General features: G+C 39.6%; 1 long non-coding RNA gene across 8 annotated transcripts in view; it reads left to right on the top strand.

The window, feature by feature from the left end:
• Positions 1-22,125, top strand: part of LOC120510694 — an 81,736-nt gene that overhangs the window by 4,386 nt on the left and 55,225 nt on the right. For 5 of the 8 annotated variants that reach the window (XR_005629554.1, XR_005629548.1, XR_005629547.1 and 2 more), the window contains exon 2: positions 6,638-6,750. This is a non-coding gene — a long non-coding RNA (uncharacterized LOC120510694). Of the gene's footprint in view, positions 1-6,637; positions 6,751-21,865; positions 21,917-22,125 lie in introns of all 8 variants that reach the window. The other 3 variants (XR_005629553.1, XR_005629549.1, XR_005629552.1) reach the window with 2 other exon arrangements.

Below are 22,125 nucleotides of genomic sequence, written 5' to 3'. Positions count from 1 at the left end.
ACATTTTATAAGCTTCAAATTCATTATAAAGTGGGGCATTATTAGTTTGTTTTATATGTATAAAATCACTAATTCAGAAAAACTAGTTATGTGCCTTAGTAGTGCACTTAATGTGCATTAGAAAAACCACTAATGTGCATTACTGTGTGTTTACCACCATGGGCCCAAACACATACAGATAGCTGCATCAATGTGCAAAAATAAACATTATGTCTTGAATTTTTTATGGAAATACAAAATTTTTATTCCATGTGTTTTATGTCATAATACCATCCTCAGAGAATCTGTTTCTTACAGATTTTAGTCATTCAGTTGAAGCTTAGAAAGCCTCATCAAAGGCTGTAAACCAATGAGTACACTCTTAAATAAGGCAAAACCCTGGCTTTTGCAGGGGGGTGTGAATATATTCAGAAAATAATTATGCTTGACACTGACAGAGTTTGACCTCCTGGAGCCCCCAAAGCAATCATGTACATGACAGAACAAGGGAATTCTGACATAATCTCATGAATATAACAGTTTAATAAATTATAACTTGTACAGTGAGCCACAGCACATGGGATTTAGCTCCTCTAAAAGGAAGAGCAGACCACCAGGTAGGTTCACCTATCCTGAGCAAAGTACTTTCTAATCCATCTCATCTGATACTACTGTTATCATATTAACTGCCACAGTCACATTCCAAGAAAAAGACAACTTCAAGCATGGATCTGTATTTAAAACATCTTGTCCATTAGCCCAGCAAGTAAAAAAGGGATACCAAAACAACTTTTATAAAATCTTTGTCCTGTGTTTGCAATGTTAACACAGTCTATAATTAGACCACACAGGGACCAGTGACTAATGCACATGAAGCTACTGTGAATTAGCTGAAGTGTTGTCATTATTTTTGCTCATAGATGTGAATACCAGGCGTTCTGATGCTGTTCCTCAGAGTGCAAATATTGGCACACCCTACTCAAATACAACCACAGAAAGAAAACACAAGACAAAGAAAAAAAACCTCCAAGTGCAGATGCCGTATCTTCTCTTAAAGTATTTACAATTAATATGTTCACACCCAGCATGACCATAATTGCAACATACACAAAAATTCCATGCCTCTTCTGCAGCAACACATTTATGTGTATGACCACTAACAAAAAGGCACCTATTTTTTACTTGCTCTTACATTGACTTTACTGCCCTCTCCCTTGCTTTCACATTTTCCCCATATACAAGATCCTTTTGGTATCTTGAAGCAATGGCTCAACATGGTAGGAAACATTGGATAGCTCTTATTATTATTCACTAAGACCTGAAAGAATGTCTTTAACTCTTGCTTTACTCTTCAAACCAAACAGTACCTGCAGTACTAAACATTCAGTCACTGGACTGTCAGTTTCTTTTTGATAAACAAGAAGCAGGAGTAAATATCGTGTATTTGCAAAGAATATGGATGTTTTAACTGATTAAGTGGGAGGATGGGACAGGTGGCTTTCAAATATAGTGCAAAATATGTGAACACAAGACGAAATAAATATACATTGTCCTAACAAAATCAAGATACCTCCTGTGGATTCCTAAGTATATCTGTATCTGAACACACTCTATTATATTTTACACAGATATATAAAATCTATCAGTTCTCATACGTTTTAGAGTTTGGTGAAATCTAGCTCGGTGTCAGGAGCCAGTTATAAGATCAATGCACCTTTGAAGTAGTGCCTAGGTTTGTGTTGACCTTTGATAAGAGGATAAATTTCACCCTATGTCATTAGTGCTGCCCACAAACATAAAAGGGGTATGTTTGCCTTGCCTTAACATCTTTGATATTTACCCACTGCTTTGTTTGAGATATCAGGTATAAAGATGACCCTATCTTTCCTGACTACGCTGAAAAGGAGAGATATTTGTATTTAAAATAAGGTTCAAACCTAGGCCGGAAAGATAGTGCCAGCTTTTGCTGAACTTTTCCCTAGCATAGTGCAAGAAGCCAGCAGAGGTGAGCTGATGCAACTTTGCTGTAATAAAAGACTTCAAAACCAGACATGATTTGTCAACCCAGAGGCCAAAACTTAGCCCAGGAGAGAAGGTTATGATACCACAGAGATCAGACATTGCCCAGTGACCGTGATACCCCACCAAGAGCAGAGGAAAAGATCAAAGCCAGCAGTTTTCCAGCCATGTGAGGGCATGAGGCACAGTGGGTGAAGGCTAGCCCTGTCCATGGGTGCATACCTCACTGTCCTGCCCTGGTCAGCCCACTGAAGCAGGGGGCTGAATTTGGCTATGACTACTTTGGGCTAACACTGCTTCCCCTGACACGCACATCAAGTCCCTGACATGGGGAGGAGGGGGCTGAACTTAGGAGGTGGGCTACAAAACAAAACACACTTTAGACACAAACTCTTCTGCTATCCAAAGGATATCTGGAAGTACTACCAGGCAGCTCGGCTGCTCCCCAAAGCAGGTAGGTCCCATTCCTTAATCTCAGCCCTGCCACTTCTCCTCTCCACACCTGCTCACAGCCAAAGGGCTGCTGGAGGCTGCCAGGCTGGCTGATGTGCTGCAGGCAACGCTGGCTGCCAGCAGGACAAGAGTGACCGAGGCCAGCTCTGCTTGTCAATAAAACAGGCCTTGACCCATCCTTTCAGCCTGGTGTGCATGGGGCTTCTGCATGTGACTGAGAGACACATAGGCAGAGAGAGTGAAAAATTAATCTGATTTGGGGAAATTGGTTCAAATTATGTTTGTGATCCTTAAGAAGATGGGTAGAGGCTAAGGTTCAAATTCCCAGTGTCCCACACACAAACACAGACCATGACCTTCTTAAATGTGGAGTCTTTTTTGACAGAAAATAAAATACAGGAATATAAAGGTACAACTATACTTATTTCATAATGCGATTCCTTAAAAAGAGCTGCTGATAAAACAAGATTTCTGCTACAAACAAAGTGTCATATTGGTTGTCAGTTCTTTATTAATTTATCAGTCCTCAATTTCAAAAAATAAGGGCTATTCTATGTCCCCCTGAGTTCCTCTGGCAAAGGGGTCCCTCAGAATCTGGAAGAGTGCCCAATACCAATTTATAGAAATTTACAGCAAGGATGACTGACTACAGACAGAAGTCTCTAACAGCATCAGGAAAATAGAAAGATTGTGAGAGGGTGATTTTGTGTGTCAGAGCACTTTGTTTTCTCATATAAGTGAAGTGAGGACAATTTTTCTTGTTAAGTTTTGCAGTGAGTGGAATCAAGGTCCTATTTGCTTATTTTTTCTCTCTTCTTTTCTTCTCTCTCTCTTTTACTGTGTGCAGACTCTCTACTAGCATGAAAAACTTACATTGTTTATTATGGACTCTTTTTAGACTTACATGTGGTAACAAATAGGGGCCCTTAACTTAAAATTCTGCTATGGGCAGAATGGGGAGAAAATAGAACATTGCTTTTAGCTCTGGGACCCAGAGCAGAATTATCAGAGAATTGTTTAGGTCAGAAAGGACCTCTAATAACATTGAGTCCCAGCCATTAACCCAGCACTAACTCCACCACTAAACACTGTCCCTAAGTGCCACATTTACATGTCTATTAAATATCCCCAGGGATGTGATTCCAACACTTCCCTGTTCCAACACTTGATCACTATTTCAGTGGAGAAATTTTTGTTAATATCTGATGTAAATCTCCACTGGTGCAACTTGAGGTCATTTTCTCTCATCCTGTCATGTATTACATGTGAGCAAAATTCAACCTCCACCTGTCTACAGCCTCCTTTCAGGTAGTTGTAGGGATAAGGGCAGGCGCTGCAATAAGGTCACCCCTGAGGCTCCTTCCCTCCAGGACGAACACCCCCAGCTCCCTCTGCTGCTCCTCACAAGATTTGTGCTCCAGACCCTTCACCAGCTCCATTGCCCTTCTCTGGACACACTCCAGCACCCCAATGTCTTTCTTGTAGAGAGGGGACAGAACTGAACACAGGGTTTGAGGTGTGGCCTCATCAGTGCTGAGTACCAAGGGACAATAATTGCCCTGGTCTTGCTGGCCACATTATTTTTCACCAAAGGAGCTGTGCACCTCTCCAAGTCGTGATCAGTTAGTTTCTCCAGAAGAATGCTTTGGGAGACAGCTTCAAAGGCTTTAATAAAGTGCAGGTAGACCCTCTTCCAAGGGTCAATTTGTCATAGAAGTATCTCCTTCCATACCTAACTTACTAGGGGCTTACTAGGAAACTGGGGAGGGACTTGCAGGGTCTAGGACGGTCATGTAGTAATAGGACAAGGACAAATGGCCTTAAAATGAAGGAAGGTAGGTTTGGATTCGATATTAGGAAGAAATTATTTACTATAAGAGTGGTGAGACACTGGGCTGGTTTGTCCTGAGACATTGTGGACACCCTATCCCTGGAGGTGTTCAGGGCCAGGCTGGAAAGGGCTCTGAGCTCCTGGTCTAGTGGAAAGTGTTCTTGCTCATGGAAGGGGAGTTGGAACTAGATGATTTTTAAGGTCCTTTCCAACCCAAACCACTCAGTGATTTTATAATATCAGAGATCAGGATCAGAAGATCAGATCAAGAGTTAAAAACATTTTCAGGAGCTAAGGACTTTTCCTAGCTCTCTTTCTAGTTTCCGGGAGTTGTCCATAGAAAGAGGTTGTACCATTGTGCCTGGAACAAGGTTTGTTCACTCATGCAATTCCATTTCCATCCCATGGTCATCATAAGTACTCCAATCCAGTATTGAGCTGGTGCTGGAGTGGCCAAATTATTCAGAAACATCTATGATTATAATCAAGTCCATTTGCTCTTTTTTATTGCAAATATCTCCTGCCTGGCTCACCTTCTAGTGTGTTTGAACCTTACTGTTTTAGCCTTGCAGCTTCCAATCTGACCTTCTGCCTCAGCAGTGTGGCTGTGAGTCAGTGCACTGCCCAGACATGCACTGGGAGCTTCTGGTTACCAGGCTGAGAGAAAACAAGGCAGTCCAGGTCATGCTGCACAGGCAGGAACCCTTACCACCCTAAACTGTGTGGTCTCACCCATGAAGAGAATGGTCTTTGGCCTGAGCTATCCTATGAAAGGCTTCTAGGTATTATCCTAGGCAGTGTAATATACCAAAACTCTAATATGGGGCTTATTTCAATGGTTACAGAAAAAGTTCATTTTTTTTTCATCAAGATAGATCCCATAAATCCTCACAATTGCTCACTTAATTTATTTGATTTAGGACAGCCGCCATGATTTCTCAAACAGTAAGGGAGAAATTATGTAGAGCAGCTAATAAGCTGACCATGTAGATAAATGAATAAATAGATATGTTCACACACTTCTCAAGTAATAATAATGCAACAAAACATATTACTCATTAGAAATATCTGAGCTATCTACAGGTCAAAGAAAAACAGGTCTTCTCTTCAGGTTTAGTAATAACATTATTAGAACTTATCAACATCTTAAAAATTGATCATAGAAATATGACACTAACATTACTTCTGGAAAAGGACACTATATCTTATGTAAAGAATTCTGTAGCATTATCTCTTTCCTCTTACATTTTCAATTATTTGCTCCCTAATTCTACCCTCCACCAAGTTCAAGAACCTGACAGGATTCTGTATGTGATTAAAGAAATGATAGCTTGAATTGCTCTATTTTCATTAACATCACATCAAAATAATTTCAGATTAGTGTCAATTCCCAAGCAATATCGTCATGATGCTCTCACTGCCTTGCAGGAGAATCTAAAGGCCAGCCCTCAGTGGAACATGTCATTTGCTTCCTCTGGCAAAGAGGAAAACCTTGCAGCCAGGTCCAGCCCTCAGTGGAATGTCATTTTCTTCCTCTGGCTCACCTGCCCACCTTTCACCCTGTATCACGCAGGCTTCTTCATCTCTTTTAGGACAATAAGTCCCCTGAGTCATATATGACAGAAATAGGCCATGGGTTATTCTTATGTTGGAAAATGGGTTATTATAAAAGTGAATCCAAATATTTCTGACACACTTTGAATGCATATTAGATAAGGCACCAAACATACTCTTTTTATGATATTGGTAAAATACATAATTAGAATTGTGCATGCCCATGTTTAATTGACTGATACTAATTTCCTTTACAAAAACAACATTAAGAAAATTATTTTTTTTAGGAATTGGATGAAGTATGTCATAATATTTAATGATCATACTTGCTCCAGTACTTGAATTAATGACATGTCACCTTACTGAAAGATGGATTTATGAGTGATTTAGCTTCAGCTCACTTCCTCTGTTTATCATCTTTCACCACAATGGGAAATATGCCATTCAAACAATTCCAAAATAAGAAAAAAAAATAAAATTGATGATGACAGTTTCCCAGTATAATTGTCCTGAATGTTTAATATTTTGACATCTGCATTATTAAACCAAATTACTTCATTTTCATTCAGTGACTACAAGTGGAGTTGCAAATCTTGCAAATGTCAGTGAACAGCATGCACAGGAAACCTCTGCTTCTTTGTAATGTACAAAATGTCTCCTTGGGCAGATTAACTGTACCATGGACATTGGCTGATTCAGCACCATGAAAACATAGCGGTTCTGCTTCTTCAGCTGTCTTGGGTCTGGTATGAGTGTTATGGCTTTCATATCATAACCTGTCTGAACTAATTATCTGTCCAGAACTTTACTTGGCTTCATGAAGGATGGGCAGACTTCATGTCCTTCCCAGAACAAGGAGTCCAGAAGAAAACAAGATGTAGAGAACCAATGACCTCCAGACTTAGTTACTACAGGTGAGCTTTGGTTTATTAATTTATTAACAGGAGTTAGACTTGTGATCCTTGTGGGTCCCTTCAGGATTCTATGATTCCATGCTTTGTATTAGATTTCAAGGATTTGATGTTAGAGTGAAAGATGCTGCTGGAAGCAAAAGAAGGTGACAGTGTTTGTACCATGTTGTTCAGGGTGCATTAACTCAGGTGGAGAGCAAGTCTAGTGCAGAGCCTGACCTGGAAACTGATGCTGCACCTTAGCTCTGGAATTGGAAGCACTGGGTAACATGGGCATGTGTAATGCCACAAACATGGCTCTATATAGTTATAGCATTACAGTAGCTTTCCAGGAACACAAAATCAACAAACAATTCAGTTTAGAAGGAACATCTGGAAAATTTTTTATCCAAACACCTTCTCAAAGCAGGGCCTATTTTGAAGACAGTTCAGGTTGCTGAAAGGCAGACATTGCATTGAATGAGTCAACTCTGGTGATGTCCAGAATTTTCCAATTTCTAGATGTTCAAGATTCTTTATATTGAACAAACCAGGAAAAACACAGAATAAGTTCACTGTGTCCTTCAGTCTTATCACTGACAGACTGTTTCATGCTAAAATATAATCAACCCAGCTCTAACTTTCCTTATTCCTATGGAAAACGGTAACAGATTCAGTAAGTCAATAGTACATCCATAATGTGAAATGGGTATAAGTAAAAAGAAAATCAAAGCTAGATATTTTTTAAAGTGGTGATTTTATGGGAAAAGGCTTCTGCTCTATGTCTTTTTTCCTCGGTCTTCTTCCCTAAGGCAGAATCCAGTTTCCACTCTATAGCTCTCCAAGCCAAGAGTGGTGGAAAGGAGTCCTCAGCAGTGTGTATTGATCCTTCCTGAATGAAGAAACTTTACAATAACCTCTCACTTCATTTTACTTTATCTGTCACCTGGTCAGGCCTGGGGAACACTTATTGAGCATCCAGGTTTTCAATGTATTCAGGGAGAAGGTGTGCTGGTTCTTTTAGGATGCAGCTTTCTGTATTATAGAGGTCTCAAAACTCATAAGGGTGTTCTGTCATAGAATAAACTACCTTTATTTTTAACTACCTTATTCTACCATATAGAATAAGCTAGCTTGGTATAAGCACCTACACAAAGGCATAACTGAATTCTAGGTTTGTGCAAAGTAGATTCAAGAGAAAGATTAAATCTCTAGTTAAAAAAAAACAAACAAAAAAAAAAAAAGTAGCTTGATACAGTTAATTAGAAAATAAATAAAACATTTACTAAATGATAGTTATGTGTAAGTATATGTAAGTATAGCTCACTTAGATAACCCTTAGTAAAAGAGCTGGGAGCTGGAAGCGGTCTCACCACAGCAGCATGGGGTACCCCAAAATGGAGTTTACTCATTGCAGCAGCAATGCAGGGGCTGTTCCTTACAAAACAGAATGCAGACAAAACATCCATTTGCATTCTTAGGTTTTTAAATCAAGACAGATTTATGAGGTGTGTAGATTAATTGCAAAGTTTTTGCATCATGACAATGCAATCCAGCCCTCATAAAATGAAAGCTATACATAAAAGTAGTCCAAAACCCCCTCATAGTTAATTAAGGAGAGAGCTTAAAAAAAAACAAAACAAAAACACAAAGGGGCAAAATACCAATAACTTCAATGGTGCAAGCAATACTCTTCGAACTCCTGTTTGAAGAACTACAAGTAACTCTATCGCAGGCAAAATTGAGATGAGGAAATCTGTTACGTCTGAGTCTGTATGCATTTATTATTTTATTTTCAAAGAAATTTCGAGATCCTTCAGAGTCTGGTTTTGGCTCACTTTTTGTTGCCTCACAAGTTACAGCAGTCAGGAAAAACTCTGGCTTACTTCTGGACAAGGGGTTTCCAGATATTTGTTGAGGTTGAGAATCAGTTTTGCATGGATTTGGCCTAGAGAAAAGTGTTCAAGAGAACAGAATTTAAATAAGCTAGAATCCCCAAAGCAAAGATAATCAGAAGCTAAGAAAGTGTTGTGGTTTAAATACAGAATTTGAAAAATCCAATGAGAGACGTCAGGCACATCACAAAGTCTCTCTGTCTCCATTCTCCAGCTGTAGAATAGAGATAATATTTCTCCTCTAATTCTCCAGGAGGTTATAGCATAAATTCATTAACATTTTCAAGGCATTCAGATGTTGTGTGAATATCTGAGAGCAAAAGAGGAAACTGTTGTTGGTGAATGAAGGCCTTATAACTTGTTATATAGATATAAGTCTTGATCCCTTTTATATTTCCCATGGAAATTCAAACTTAATTCTCGAAAAGAATGCAAGGATAGAAAATGGGTTCTTTGAGGACTAAAGCCAGGGATCATTAATATCTCTAAGGGCGAAAAGGACTAATAACCTCTTAATATTTGCAATCTCAGCTCCTATTCCTGTTCACATTCATATTACTTCTGCCTTTTCTGTCGCTCCTCGATTTCCTTTATTTATTATGAGTGGTAAAAGAACCCTTCTATGTAATATAATATCATGTTATTTTAATGAGACTGTCTGAAATTTACTCTTGCTATTAATAAGGAAAGATAAGCAATGAAATCTTGGCCTCATTGAGACCAATGGGGTTTTTTCTGTTGATTTCAGTAAAACCATAACTTCATGCAGGAATCGATACTGACACCTTAGACCTTGTGACAGCTTTGATATATCTTTGAGTGAAAGTGCATTCACTTTGTTGCAGATCCTAATAGGAAAACATGATTTCAATATCACTCTTTTCAGGGTTTATTTTCTTCTCAAGAGAAATAATCAGTACCCAGAGTAACAGTTCATTCAGCGGGAGAGTGGTCTCATACACACTTGTATTCTGATTCCCTCAGTACTTGAGTCATAGATTAAGGCAAATTTGAGGTGACCTTTTGGTCTCTTTCCTTCTATGGCAGAATGACTGCTCATAGGCAAATAGTAGAACATATTAAGAACAAAGAGTATTGTCTGACTGGAAAACAACATCTCAATGTAGCTATGAAGGCTCTGCCTACTCTTATTAAATAATTCTTTAAAAAGCTCAGAGATGTTTGTATTTTGTCTGAAGTGCTGGCTTATAAAAGCATGTGACAGTCTGTAAGATATAAACAGAATCTACCATAAAGAATAAGTATTTGCAAAATATGTTTACAAGGTCAACAACCAAAGGAAAAGAGGTATAACATCGAGATAGTGAAACAGAAAAACAGTGAATAAAAGGTATTAACAACTTTCCTTTCATATCTTCTTTCCTTTTCGCTTCTGTATCCAATAATACACTTCAAGCCATTACTTATAAACAAGTAAATAATTGTTTACTCTGATGGCATTCTTTCAAATACAAGGAGCTAAATTTATGGTCCACATATCAAAGGGCAAGCAGATTATTGTTCTGCTTTTGATGGATGCTCATTTCCCAGCAACTATTTGTTAGGAAAATTATTTAAATGCAGACATCCTTGAAACTTGTTGGAATTAAAATGTCTCCAATCTTCGAGCACCTGTTGAATCAACTTGGAGAGAAGCAGAACTCTTAGAGTTGTGACTGACACAAATCAAAAATGAAAAGTATTGATTTTGTGGCTATGTATTATTTACAAAATAAGAATGATATCAGGAGTTTTCATAATTGCAAAAATACCAATTACAGTCACAGGAAAGAGACAGTGTTATAGTACATTTGATGTTCAATTTGATCTTTTCAGCACTATAGATACGTAGGGCCCAAGGTGTTTGCTGTCATTCCTTAGAAATGTTCCAGTTGAAGGACACAATTGTCACCTTACTGAACTCTTCTCTGTGTCTTGCAGGTTTTCTTCCTCATTTCAATGTAAAACTCTTTTTCCAATATGAATGCATAATGACCTGGGCCCTTTTTATTACATCTAACTTTATAAACATATGAAAGAGTAGGATCAGCTTTCATATGTTTATATGAAAGCTGATCCTACTGACATATTATTTGTAAAATAAATATGTCAGTTTTATACCTGGGCCCTTTTTATTACATCTAACTTTATAAACATATGAAAGAGTAGGATCAGCTTTGTACAAATAAATATGTCAGTTTTATCTTTATGGGTTGACCACCAGAGATCTAGTGAAAATATTGTATTTTTTTTAATAGTAGGATACTTCTTATTACTCAGATTAGTTCAGCAGAATAGAATTTCCCACTTTTCTTCTTTTTAACATAAGTGTATCTTTAAGTTCCTAGTGGTTTTGGGGACCTGATTTGCCAGCATTGATGATTATGAAATGAACTAAATCCTGTCAGTAGAAACACAAGAGGAAAATTTAAAGGGTACCAAAGAAGATTTTTCATTTACTAATTAGAAAGGGATTGCTGTAAGATTTGTCCCTGCTAGTGAAAGCCTGAGATTTTCACTCTATTTTGACAGATTTCCAGCGACTAAATTTTGTAAGGCTTACTCACGAGTACTAGATGACCCCAGAAAAACCTAAAATCAGAACACAAAGTTCCCATGGATCTGTGCCCAGAAGCTGCTCCTGTGGATACCCAGGCGTGTTTTGGTCTGGGGACCAAACAGTTGCCCAAGTTCTGTAATAACACAGTAATGCCTTGTTACACTGTAAAGCACAGTCACTGTGTTTTTGTGTACCACAAGCCTTGTTGCTACCTCACCATTTTGTAGTTTTGCCATAAAGAATTTAATGTTTATTAACCACTCTGCTCTGCTAACTGCTGCCACTATCCCACTCTTCTGTCCTTCGCCTTTAATTTATTTAATTGGCCTTCATAAGAAAAGAACCGATGATGACTACGATGAAAATATAACAACTCATAAAGAGGCAAAAAGAACATATGCACTAAAAGATGTATTTTAAGCGTTCAATATTTTGTGAATTGATGAGCAATTCACAAAATATGTATGTCAAGTGTTCAATATTTTGTGAATTGATGAGCAGTTCTAGAATGGTGGCCTGCTCTAAGAAAGACTGGAAGAACTACCTGGGCATCACAAGACTCAGTCCCAACTTGCAAAGTGAGGTACCAATCAAAACCTCATAGCAGTATGTAGTTCATATCCTGGGCTGTGGTTTAAAAGTCAAATGAGCATTTTAATTAGCATCTCAGCTGCTGAGAAGTCAGCTTCTCTCCCAGCTGATTGATGAACCTGAGGATCTTGCTTCTCTCTCCCTGCCCCATCAATTTAGCTTGTGTACGTTTCCTGACTCACTAAGGATGACACCTCTCAGCAGTGGATTTGTAGTGCCAGCGAGTACACTTGAGAGACCAAAACTGCTCTGCGTCCTTCTTGCTAAAGTATGGTTACCTATCCTCTGAGAGAGACTAGAGGGGAAAATACCTTCTCAATGTTTCATGAGCACTCCTCCAGCATCAGTTTACAGGCAAGAGTCACCAGGACAAATATATTGGCAGGAGTTAAAGCAGGAATCAGCTTTGTCTGTCCTTTTCTCCCTCCTGCCCCTGAAAATGGTTGTCTTTTCCTTGGTGGACAAATAAGCCAACAAGGAGTTCTGGTGCACTCCAGCCAGGGCTATGATCTAGGTGAGCCAGAGAATAGATCTGGAGGGTATAAGAGAGGCCTTAACTCCCTTAAGCCATCTGTAGAAACTCTTCACATCTACAGCATGAGCTGGGCAGGAGGGGAGAGTGGAGAGAAGTATAGAAAGGCATTGACAGCAGTCTTATAATTTTTATTTTTATTGGAGAACAGTTTGGCCAATCCCAAATGGTAGGAACACCAGAAGGAAGAAACAAGTTTATAAAATCTGTCAATACAAAATAAAACTATACCTGTCAAGGAAGAGTGAAATTCCACATCCATACTTAAATTCAGAGTCATTTCAGCTTGCTATGGCAGATATTGTCTGGGAAACAATAGGACACCTTAGCATCCTTTACAGCAGATGGCTTAAAGCCAGTGAAGGATTCATTTATTTCAAGTGGTATTTGCAAAGAATTATGAAGAGGCGAGTGAGATACTTGTCAGGGAGGGAGCACTTGGAGTGATGGTGCAGTGGGGGTAGTCCCTTATGATTTTTAAAAACAATTTGGACAGCTAAGAGCAGCAGGTGTTCAGTGCTAGTGAGCAGACATGTTAGATTGCACTGCAAGAAAATAAAATACACATCTGTGAGGCAAGGTGAAAGCAGACTGACAGCACACAGATGCCCAGTGCTGGTCCCAGCTCTTCCATCAGCTAAGCCAGGATTCAACCCTAGGGAATTCAGCAATGGTATCTTGTGACATTGGGGCACTACACTTGACCTATTTAACATCACAAAATAGATGCAAATTGTGTCTTTAGGAAATCCTCCCATTTGCTATTGATGAAGATCAAAACATAAATTCTGGGTCACATGTAAAAACCTCTAAACAGAACCTAAGAACAGTGAACACCAACATGAGCCAGCTGCTATTGCACTGTTTGAAACAAGTAAACAAAAGCCACTTCTTGTTACTTTTTCATAAGGTTTTAAATAAGCAACCATTTGAAACACAGTATTTTACACTGAAAAAGCAAGAGAGCCATGTTTCATTAAGAGCATTACTTTTTGTAGTCAGAAACAGCACCAAATAGATCAAAGATATGGCACTTTATTGATTAGTCCTCAGTGTGTGTTTAATCAGTGACTGGCCTGTTCCAGGTAGGCTGACAGTAAATTAACAGAGACGCTCATCTGTTCTTGGAAATACCACGTTGTTGGACATCAGAAGGTTCTCTAAGTCCAGTGTTTTTAGTGAATTCATGTGACCATAGTCTAAACTGTCAGCACACAGAGGATTAAAGATGTGTTAGTTAACGACCAATGAACAAGCAAACAAAAACTATTTGCATTATATTATGATACTCTTAACCTTGATAGTCACCTCAGTCTTTTTTTTTTTACAGTTATTTTCCATAGCTGATGAAATCAAAGCATACCTTCAATTTAGTTTATTAGGCTCTGTTCCTATTTTGTTTCAGCTATTTTTGATGCATAGGAAGACCAAGAAAGGATTGTAAATGCTCAATCAGAAAAAATAAAATAAAAGCCAGTCTGAGTCCCTTTTAAAAAGCTTTACTCTTAACAAGGTTTTCTCCATTTCCACGAGTTTTGAAGACAGGTCCAGCCTCTATTTTCAAAGGCAATGTAGCTGATCCACCGAAAATGTTCACCCAAGTTTCATCAGCCTCTATTTTCAAAGGCAATGTAGCTGATCCACCGAAAATGTTCACCCTAGTTTCATCAGCCTGTGTTACTTTTCTGATACCAGAAAGAAACTTTGACTACACTGGCCATCAGCAATCAGACTACAGATAAACACTTTCCCACAAAGAGCAGAAAAGCCCTCTCTCCACGTGACAGTGTGCCCAGGACTCGTGTTCCAGGAATCAGGCTGTCACTGCTGCATGGCACAGAGGCAGGCGGGCAGTACGACCAAGGCTGGAGGGGCACAGCAGCCTGACCTGTGCACACTGCAGCTCTGTGGGTGCCTGGCTCGCCCTTTACTCTTGCTGAGCTTATGCTCATCTTCCTGCCTCAGATAAGTCCAGACATTATGAGGTTCATGCTTACATTTATACCATTAGTTGAGCTGCAGCTGTTGCTCTTATAGTGGTAAGGGAGATTACGGGTGGCACAGTCTCTTGTTCTCCCATAGATGTAGAAAATACAATTTTCTATGAGCTGAAGGACAGGCCACAAGCCCATTTTACCTGCTCTTAGCCATCCTGTACAGTCTCAGCTGATGCAGCCTCACAAACCAACTGGAATTATATAATGTGTTTGCCATCAGCTGTGTTCTGCTTGTATTTCAACCACACATATTTGCAACGGAGGTATTTTTTCCCCCAAACTTTACAGAGTAGTTTTCTTTTGTAAACTATCTTCCCACTTTTTAAATGGGAAGTGCCTCAAACTAGAAGGAAATTTTGTAAAGGTTCCATCCAGTAAGGTCTTAGAGTTTCACATTCCAGTGAATAAGGCGGGGTCTTTGCGACTTTGAGGGACAGAAATAGGAGGGAGGGGAGGCTGCACATAAATGAGGCAAAAATGCAATCTTTATTTGAAAACCTATTTGGTACTTTTGAGACAAGAGTGTTTTTTAATGTCCCTAGGGGCTTTCAATCTTCAGGACATATTACTGCTACAGCAGTCTGCTCACCAGCTAGTCCCTGGAGGATATGGCAGCTGCTTAAACAAGAAACACCACCCAAACCATCCAACACCTCCTGGATTTGCACACAGCTTAATCAAGACAGTGTGGGCTAATTTTTCTGCTATGATAGGGAAATCTACACAAGCTCCCAGAGCAGGGACTGATATCACTCCTGCTCTTGCCACAGTTACACCAGGGAAGGGTGCTTGAACATTTCATAGCCTGACAAAGGTCTGCCAAGTGGGAGGGTATTAGTCCCTGTTTTGCAGCTCAAGACCTAAGACAGAGACCATGTGGAATGACCTGCATGACAGAAAATCTGAATCTGAGCAGGGATTCAACCTTTAATACCAGGCTAGCCTTCTGTGTTTTTGACGGGGCTTTTTTCTGGCATGGTTGGAGAGTAACATGGAGTACCGTACTTCAGACATAAAAAAGCAGGAAAAGGTGATTAAAACACATCCCATAATAAAATCATTATATTCTGATTGACAAAATCCTTTCTTGGGGAAAGAGTACTACCTGGCTGTTACTCCGAGAAGAAAATGAAAGGGACAGTCATACTGACCCTGCCACACTGAGTGGTTTTCAGGAAATACTAAATGTAATGTAAGCATTTCTAGGGCAGTGTTTTGGCTCAGAGCATAGGAAGATGAGAAAATCCAAGATTGAAAAACCAACCCTTCAAATTACATAAAACAGCCAGTTGAATTTGCATCAGTCAAGGTGACAGTACAATTAATAATATAGGCAGAACTTCATTTGAAAATCAAAGGAATTATGGATGTATGATTAGCAAAATACCTGTAAATCCTATTTGAATAGAGGAGGGAGCTATGTTTTGTCTTATAAATCAGGATTTTAGTTGCTGTGGTAATGTTCCTTGTATGACTTGTCTACATAAATGAAACTCAAGCCCTGCTGTCTCAAGCCACAGAGGATTATAGAATAATGAAAAACAAAACTAAATTGAAGGAACCTAGTCAACTGAAGACTTAAAACTAAAATTTTAAGCAAAAGTTAAACAAAAAGTTACACCAACAGATTAACTGGTTTTTATGTTTTCATTTCACTAAGGAAAACAAACTTTGCAACTGAAAAACACAGCACTGATGTTAAAACAATCCTGTGCAGCTGTGTCTGTCTCCTGCGCCCGCCTCTGGCACCTTGGGTGGATGTCTTTCAGAAAAAAACATAGAGGGGCTGACTAACAGCTGGTGGAGAAGACAGCTGAGGATGGTCATGAACAAAGGCTGAGGTGGAGTATTATAAGATAATTGGGCAGATTCGAGGTCAGATAATAGACCAATCCAACAGTAATCAATGAACACATAGTAATTTTAATTCTTATAAATCTTCAAGGCAGTTGAAATTCATCTATGCTCAGTTTTCTGGAAAAAAGCAAAACACACTTTCATAGTTTAGTAAATAGAGCTACACCATGGCCAATGTTTTACCGGCTTTATCACCACATGCAAAGTGTTGTACAAACAGATTGAGCCAGTGCATAATAAAGCAACAAGTCTGGGCTGAGCATAACTGCCACCCCACAGTAAACAACCCTGGTCTAATCATCAAATATTATGAAGCCCTGGGAACAGCTTTTGGAAGACATAACATTGCACTTTTTCCAAGTGGCTGAAGCTGTTGGCTGTGGCAGGGCACTAGTTCAGGGTCCTAAGGGAAATCCATTTGCTTCCCAATGCTCACTGCTTTCTAGTTAAAGAGGGGCCAAAAAAAGCAGCAGCAAGTGGACAAATGTCAAGATTATGTAATCTACCACCTCATTTTTTTTCCCTCTTCCGGAAATAACTAGAGAAATTAACATAATGTATGGAAGCCATGAGATAATGCCTTATTTCTCTTGGTAGAGGGCATGGATTTAACTGTCTCTTACTGGAGTAGGATTTCACAGGCCAAGTCTAACCACAGAGCTATGCTGACATGTAACTGAATCTTTAAAAGAAAATGAAAATCCCTCTACAGCACCCCTTTGTAAAATGCAAAATTTCTGGTCCTCATAGTGCTTAAACAGAATGCCTGGGGTACACTGATCTCATTTTGCTATTAATCATTGAGTTATCTCTCCACTTAATTACTACCTCTCTGACTAATTGCATATGGGAGGCCAGTAACTGCAAGGTAGAGAAGTTTGTATCTATTTAATCTCATATTTGCACCTGACAAGTAGTTTAAACATGGGCTCCTCCCACTCCTGACCTAACATGGCATAATATGCCTTGCCACAAGAATTGCATCAAGAAGCTGGTTCCCTTCAGACTGAGTTAGCAATGTTGTATATGTTGTTGAATGCAAAATTCTCTAGGTGTCCCTTGATGCTGGGATCACCTGGTGGCTCTGTCCAATGGCTCATGCAGATTTCCCAAGAAGAGCTGTACACACAGGCAATGCTTGAACCCATAGTTGAGCAGCTTTCAGCTATTTCCAGGTGGACTTCGAACTGTTGATTTTTGGTCTGCCACTTAGAGGCAACTTTAGCTGCCACACAGAGAACAGAGAAGTGGAGGCAGAAAAGCACAGACAATCCTTCTCTCCTCCCCCATCATTTAAATTGGATACATAGTATGGAAGAGACCCCTGGAGCAGAGCGTAACCCAAATTCTGACTGAATGGAAGAAATTAGTGTGCTGCAACACGTCACTGAGAGCTGGAGATTCTGGCAGTGGAGCCAAAAAGAACAAGAACTATCTAGCAGAATTGCCTGCATCTTTGGAGACAATAAAACTTATACTGTACCCCCAGGTCCAGCAGAGACTGGTCTGGTTGCTTGTTGAGGGGGGACGTGGGTGGCACTTCAGAGCTTGCTGTATGGAGATGTTTTTCATCTATTTTTGAGGCTGTTGAGGAAAGTATGAGCTAAAGGCAAAAGACTGTGGGGGAAAATATTTGTAGAAAATATTTTGTAGGTGCTTACAGGATTTTTAAAAAATGTATGTGGCAAGCAAGCAAAGACTTATATAAGTGCCAAAGCTGCATTATCAAAATGTTAGTAGGTAAACACATTAATAAAAATGCTGTGAAATTAAGTATCATCTAAATTTCTGTTAACACAGAAGAGATGTTATTAATGATCCCTCCCTCAACCCACTGCCAATATGCTTCAGGACACAAAGCTGTGCATAACTCTGAACTCCACAACTCATCCCATTTGTCCTTGCTTCCAGACTGCCAGAGTGCAGGTCGGTTCATGGTCAACAGTTCTGGAGGCAGCTGACACATCCAAAGAATCAGAAATGACACCTGATCTTCACCCATCATTGACAAAGGATTATCAGCCAACACAAATATGTGCTGTGACTTCTGTTATCAAGTGGTTTGTAAACAACCATGCATTACAGGCAGGATTTCAAGAGAGTTGCCCTATCCAGAAAGAAAAACAGCACAAAAGTGTGCTTACATGAGCTGATGCAAATTCAGTGCTCATAGCATATGGAGAGTAGGATTATCTGGCCATCTACTGAAGGATCTGAGATCTGATGGCAGGATTTGGGATCAGTTTCCTACAGAGAAGAGATATCTAAGGAAATAATGATGGTTAAATTGAAGCATGCCATTTTGTGGAAGAGTGTCTGGTTTAAAACTGGGATTTCTGTGTGAAACAAGTTTAGAAACACTACGTTTCAATCCCTCAAACTGGCTTCATGTAGACAATTTTCATATGGCAAAATTATTCCACAGATCAGTCAGAATTTATGCCATTCTGACTTTAAAGGTAATCTCTGGACTATTCTGTCCGAAATAGGGCTATTTTAATTTATACAAACAGAGAAAAAGGGAAGGGCTGTTCTTTGGACAAGGAGGCAGTTCTCTCTGTGTGTGCCTCTGACATTAGAGCCAAGAAAATAATATTCCCCCAAACTGGTTACCCTAATTTCTCCCTCACACCATACTGGTCCACAGTCCCTTCTGTCCCAAGCCTTAAATTTCCCAGTCCTTCCTGCCTAAAAATTCTTTAAAATGCCTTCTGTGTTGAGGCTCTCCTTCCACTTTGTCCTTTTCCAAGGCCTCTGCTCTTTCTCTCCTACAAAAGCCATTCGTCTTCCTCCCCATCTCTCCTAGCTTAGATTTACTTTATCTCTGACAATTATTTTCCCATAACTTTCACTAACCCTGTTACTCCAGAGGCAATCCTTGCAATCCCCAAACCTCTAAAACAGAGAAATAAGGCCTTCCTAATCCTTTTTGAAGCCCAGCCTTTCTTTCCCACCTCTCACCTTTCTTCTCCAAACACTTTACGAACATTTCCTCAGAGCTTTAGTTCCCCTTCTGTTCCCAATTCCCATTTCCTCTTCTGCATCCCCTGTGCTCCACACCCTTAGTGCTCCCAGCCTCATTCATTTGTAATTGTGTACACAGTTTGTGTATTACCCCCTGTTGAGTGCCAAGGGACAGTACAGCCTTCTCATCCACCCTCGCCTCCAGCAGAGCCCTCCCCTTCCTTATGTTGTCCTTGGAGAATCTCCTTGGAGATGGTGGGCACACACTTGGAGCCAGCTGCATTGGTTCCATCAGACATAAAGGAAATTTCTAGCAGCTTCTCACAGGAGCCAGCCCTGTAGCCACCCAGCTGCCAAAAACTTGCCATGCAAATCCAAGACAAAAGTAATTATTCAAGAAAAATGTGCAACAAATTTCATTTCCCTCCTCAACCAGTGGGAATTCAAACGCATTTCTCCTCCTGCTTTGTGCTCTCCTTTTCATTTTGTTAGTCTTCTTTTTCCTGTGACTATTTCAACTTCAGCTCGAAAAGATGCAACAAAATATACAGAACAACCTGTATCTGAAGAGGTCTGATGCTCAATCAAGAAATGAAAGATTTGACATTGAACTTTCTCAGTCTAGCCAAGAAAAGCCTAGAGACAAAAATTCCCAATTTTTCCAAGTATTAGAAAAAGCTACTGTATCATACTACGAAGGAATTTAAAAACACTGTTTCCAATAAAAAATATCCATAACTGTGTTTTTCAAGCAGCATGCTCTTCTGCGTTTTTGCTATGAATGTTCTGAGAATATATTCTAACTTAAAGAGAGACTTAGGGGAAAATTCCTATTTCTGAAACATGATCAAGTGTTGAACCAGCTGCTGAGCTTCTCATACTAGGGCAATTTGAGATGGGCTGCAGAGAACTGAATTCTTACAATAGTAATGTTAAACATCAAACAGGGGGGCCCCTGGTGAGTTTAGGTGTCTATATTGGATTAGCTGCAGCTGAGCAGGGGATTTCAGGATAATAATTACTCTCAGCTACACCCAAGTTTATCCAGAACTTTCTCAACCTTGAGTCTTTTTGCAGATATGACCTTGTTTTGACTTTTTTTTTTTTCCTTTTAGTGTTCCAAAATCACTTCCAGATCATTCTCAGAAACATAGGAGTTTGAAGTGGTTTTTTGCTTTTTTCCTCCATACTTGGACACAAGACAATGGTTAAATGACCTCAGAAAGCTTTACGAGAGGGATTATGAGATGTTGTCATAGCAAATTACCAGCTCCTGATCAACATTGGTGTTGGCTCCTCACAAAAGCAAGAAACTCACGAGACAAGAAAAGCCTCTCCAGCTGAAGGGAGAAAGGAGACTCCCCTGCCAGAGCACTTTTCCATAGTGCAGAGAGGATCACCAGTAGCTGGCCTGGCTCTGTCTATTGTCCTTTGTTAGGGTAGCACATGAGGACAGTGCAAATTTCTCTCCATGTGCCCAGGGGCTGGGATTCCCTCATGTCCTCAGGCTGGGACCTGTAGCCTCTCTCTACAGAACTGTGTTCAGATGGGATGTGGTTTCGACAGCTGGACTGACAACTGTCCTTTGGGAAGTGACTCAAATGAAGTATGTCAAAATTGTCATGCAAAGGGTGATAACTGTCAGATAACCATTGTCATTTATTTCTGTAGTTATGTTTTTTTACAGTTTACACAATATTTTGACTGTGAAATATCGTCTAATTGCGAGGGTGATAACTGTCAGATAACCATTGTCATTTATTTCTGTAGTTATGTTTTTTATAGTTTACACAATATTTTGACTGTGAAATACCGTCTAATTGCATACTTCCTAGTGGGAAAAATTGTTATTTTTTCTCATTTTTACTCCATGTGCTAGAATGTCTTTCCCATACTCTTTTTTTACACCTCCAAGCCTTGCTGTAGTAATTTAATAATTGAGTAACTAGCACTGAAAACAGTAGAACAATTTATTCCAACTGTCACATCCACTTTAGGGGGCTTACCTCTGGGGTAGATTTGGCTCTCCCATTTAAAGTTTTAAACTCAGTTTTTCAGTTTAGAGCAGCTTCCATACTGTTTAGCAAACTTCTGAAATAAACCTGCAAGCCTTTTAAAAATCTGTTTTGCCCAAATGGCACTTTTTAATGAGGTAATTTTTTTCTAAGACTAAAAACAAGTGTGAGTAAATAAACATTACACTGGGCTGTATCACTGGAGTCCCTGTTTCTCTAATCTGCTTAAAGCCTAAAGAAAATTATTAAATTGAACCTCTGTGAAATAGAAACAAAAATCTCAGCAACAATTATCACTCACTTCAGTATTGCTTTCAAAAATAAATAAGGAAAATTCTACCAGAACCATGATGTGGTGCAAAGAAGTTTTCCATTTGTTGCCTCCCCAAACAGCATTCTGTTGCTTTTCTAGTAACAGTTAAATTAAATGTTCTATAAATCCCTGCAAATGGTTTGCTTTCATTTCAATACCAGAAAAGTACCTGTAGCACGAGTCATGAGAACAGGCCTTCTGTGCAGTGACCACTTCAGACAACACTCAAATCACTCACCTTTTGCTTTGGTTCAGGAAATGATGACATGAGCTCCTTGCTGCCTATCTGATTCCCATGCATGTGACAGTCTGACTAACGTGCTTGATGCAAAGATGTGCCAGGGCTCATCAGTAGTTTCTACACAAATTGCAGTCCTATCCAGAAATACTGTCCTCACACCTGCCATTCATTCAGCAGAGCTCTGGGGTCAGAGGAACCGGGCCATCCACAGAAACCATTTAGCAGGTGAGTAAATTTGGTCATTTCAAACTAACCTGTGCTTTGCCACACAGAAGAGTCAAAGACTACCAACAAAACTGGAGAGCTGGTTTATCAAGCATCTCCCTATTTTACTACATGGCAGCCAAAGGTCTGCCCTGATGTATTGGTTATTTGCACTGACCAATGCACTGTGAAACTTATGTGGTGCCAATAGCTCTGCTGGTAATTAAAAT

Source organism: Passer montanus, unplaced genomic scaffold, assembly GCF_014805655.1.
Source record: "Passer montanus isolate IOZ18808 unplaced genomic scaffold, ASM1480565v1 scaffold6, whole genome shotgun sequence".
In the NCBI taxonomy this organism is placed as follows: Eukaryota; Metazoa; Chordata; class Aves; order Passeriformes; family Passeridae; genus Passer; species Passer montanus.
This window is presented reverse-complemented; position numbering and strand designations above follow the sequence as displayed.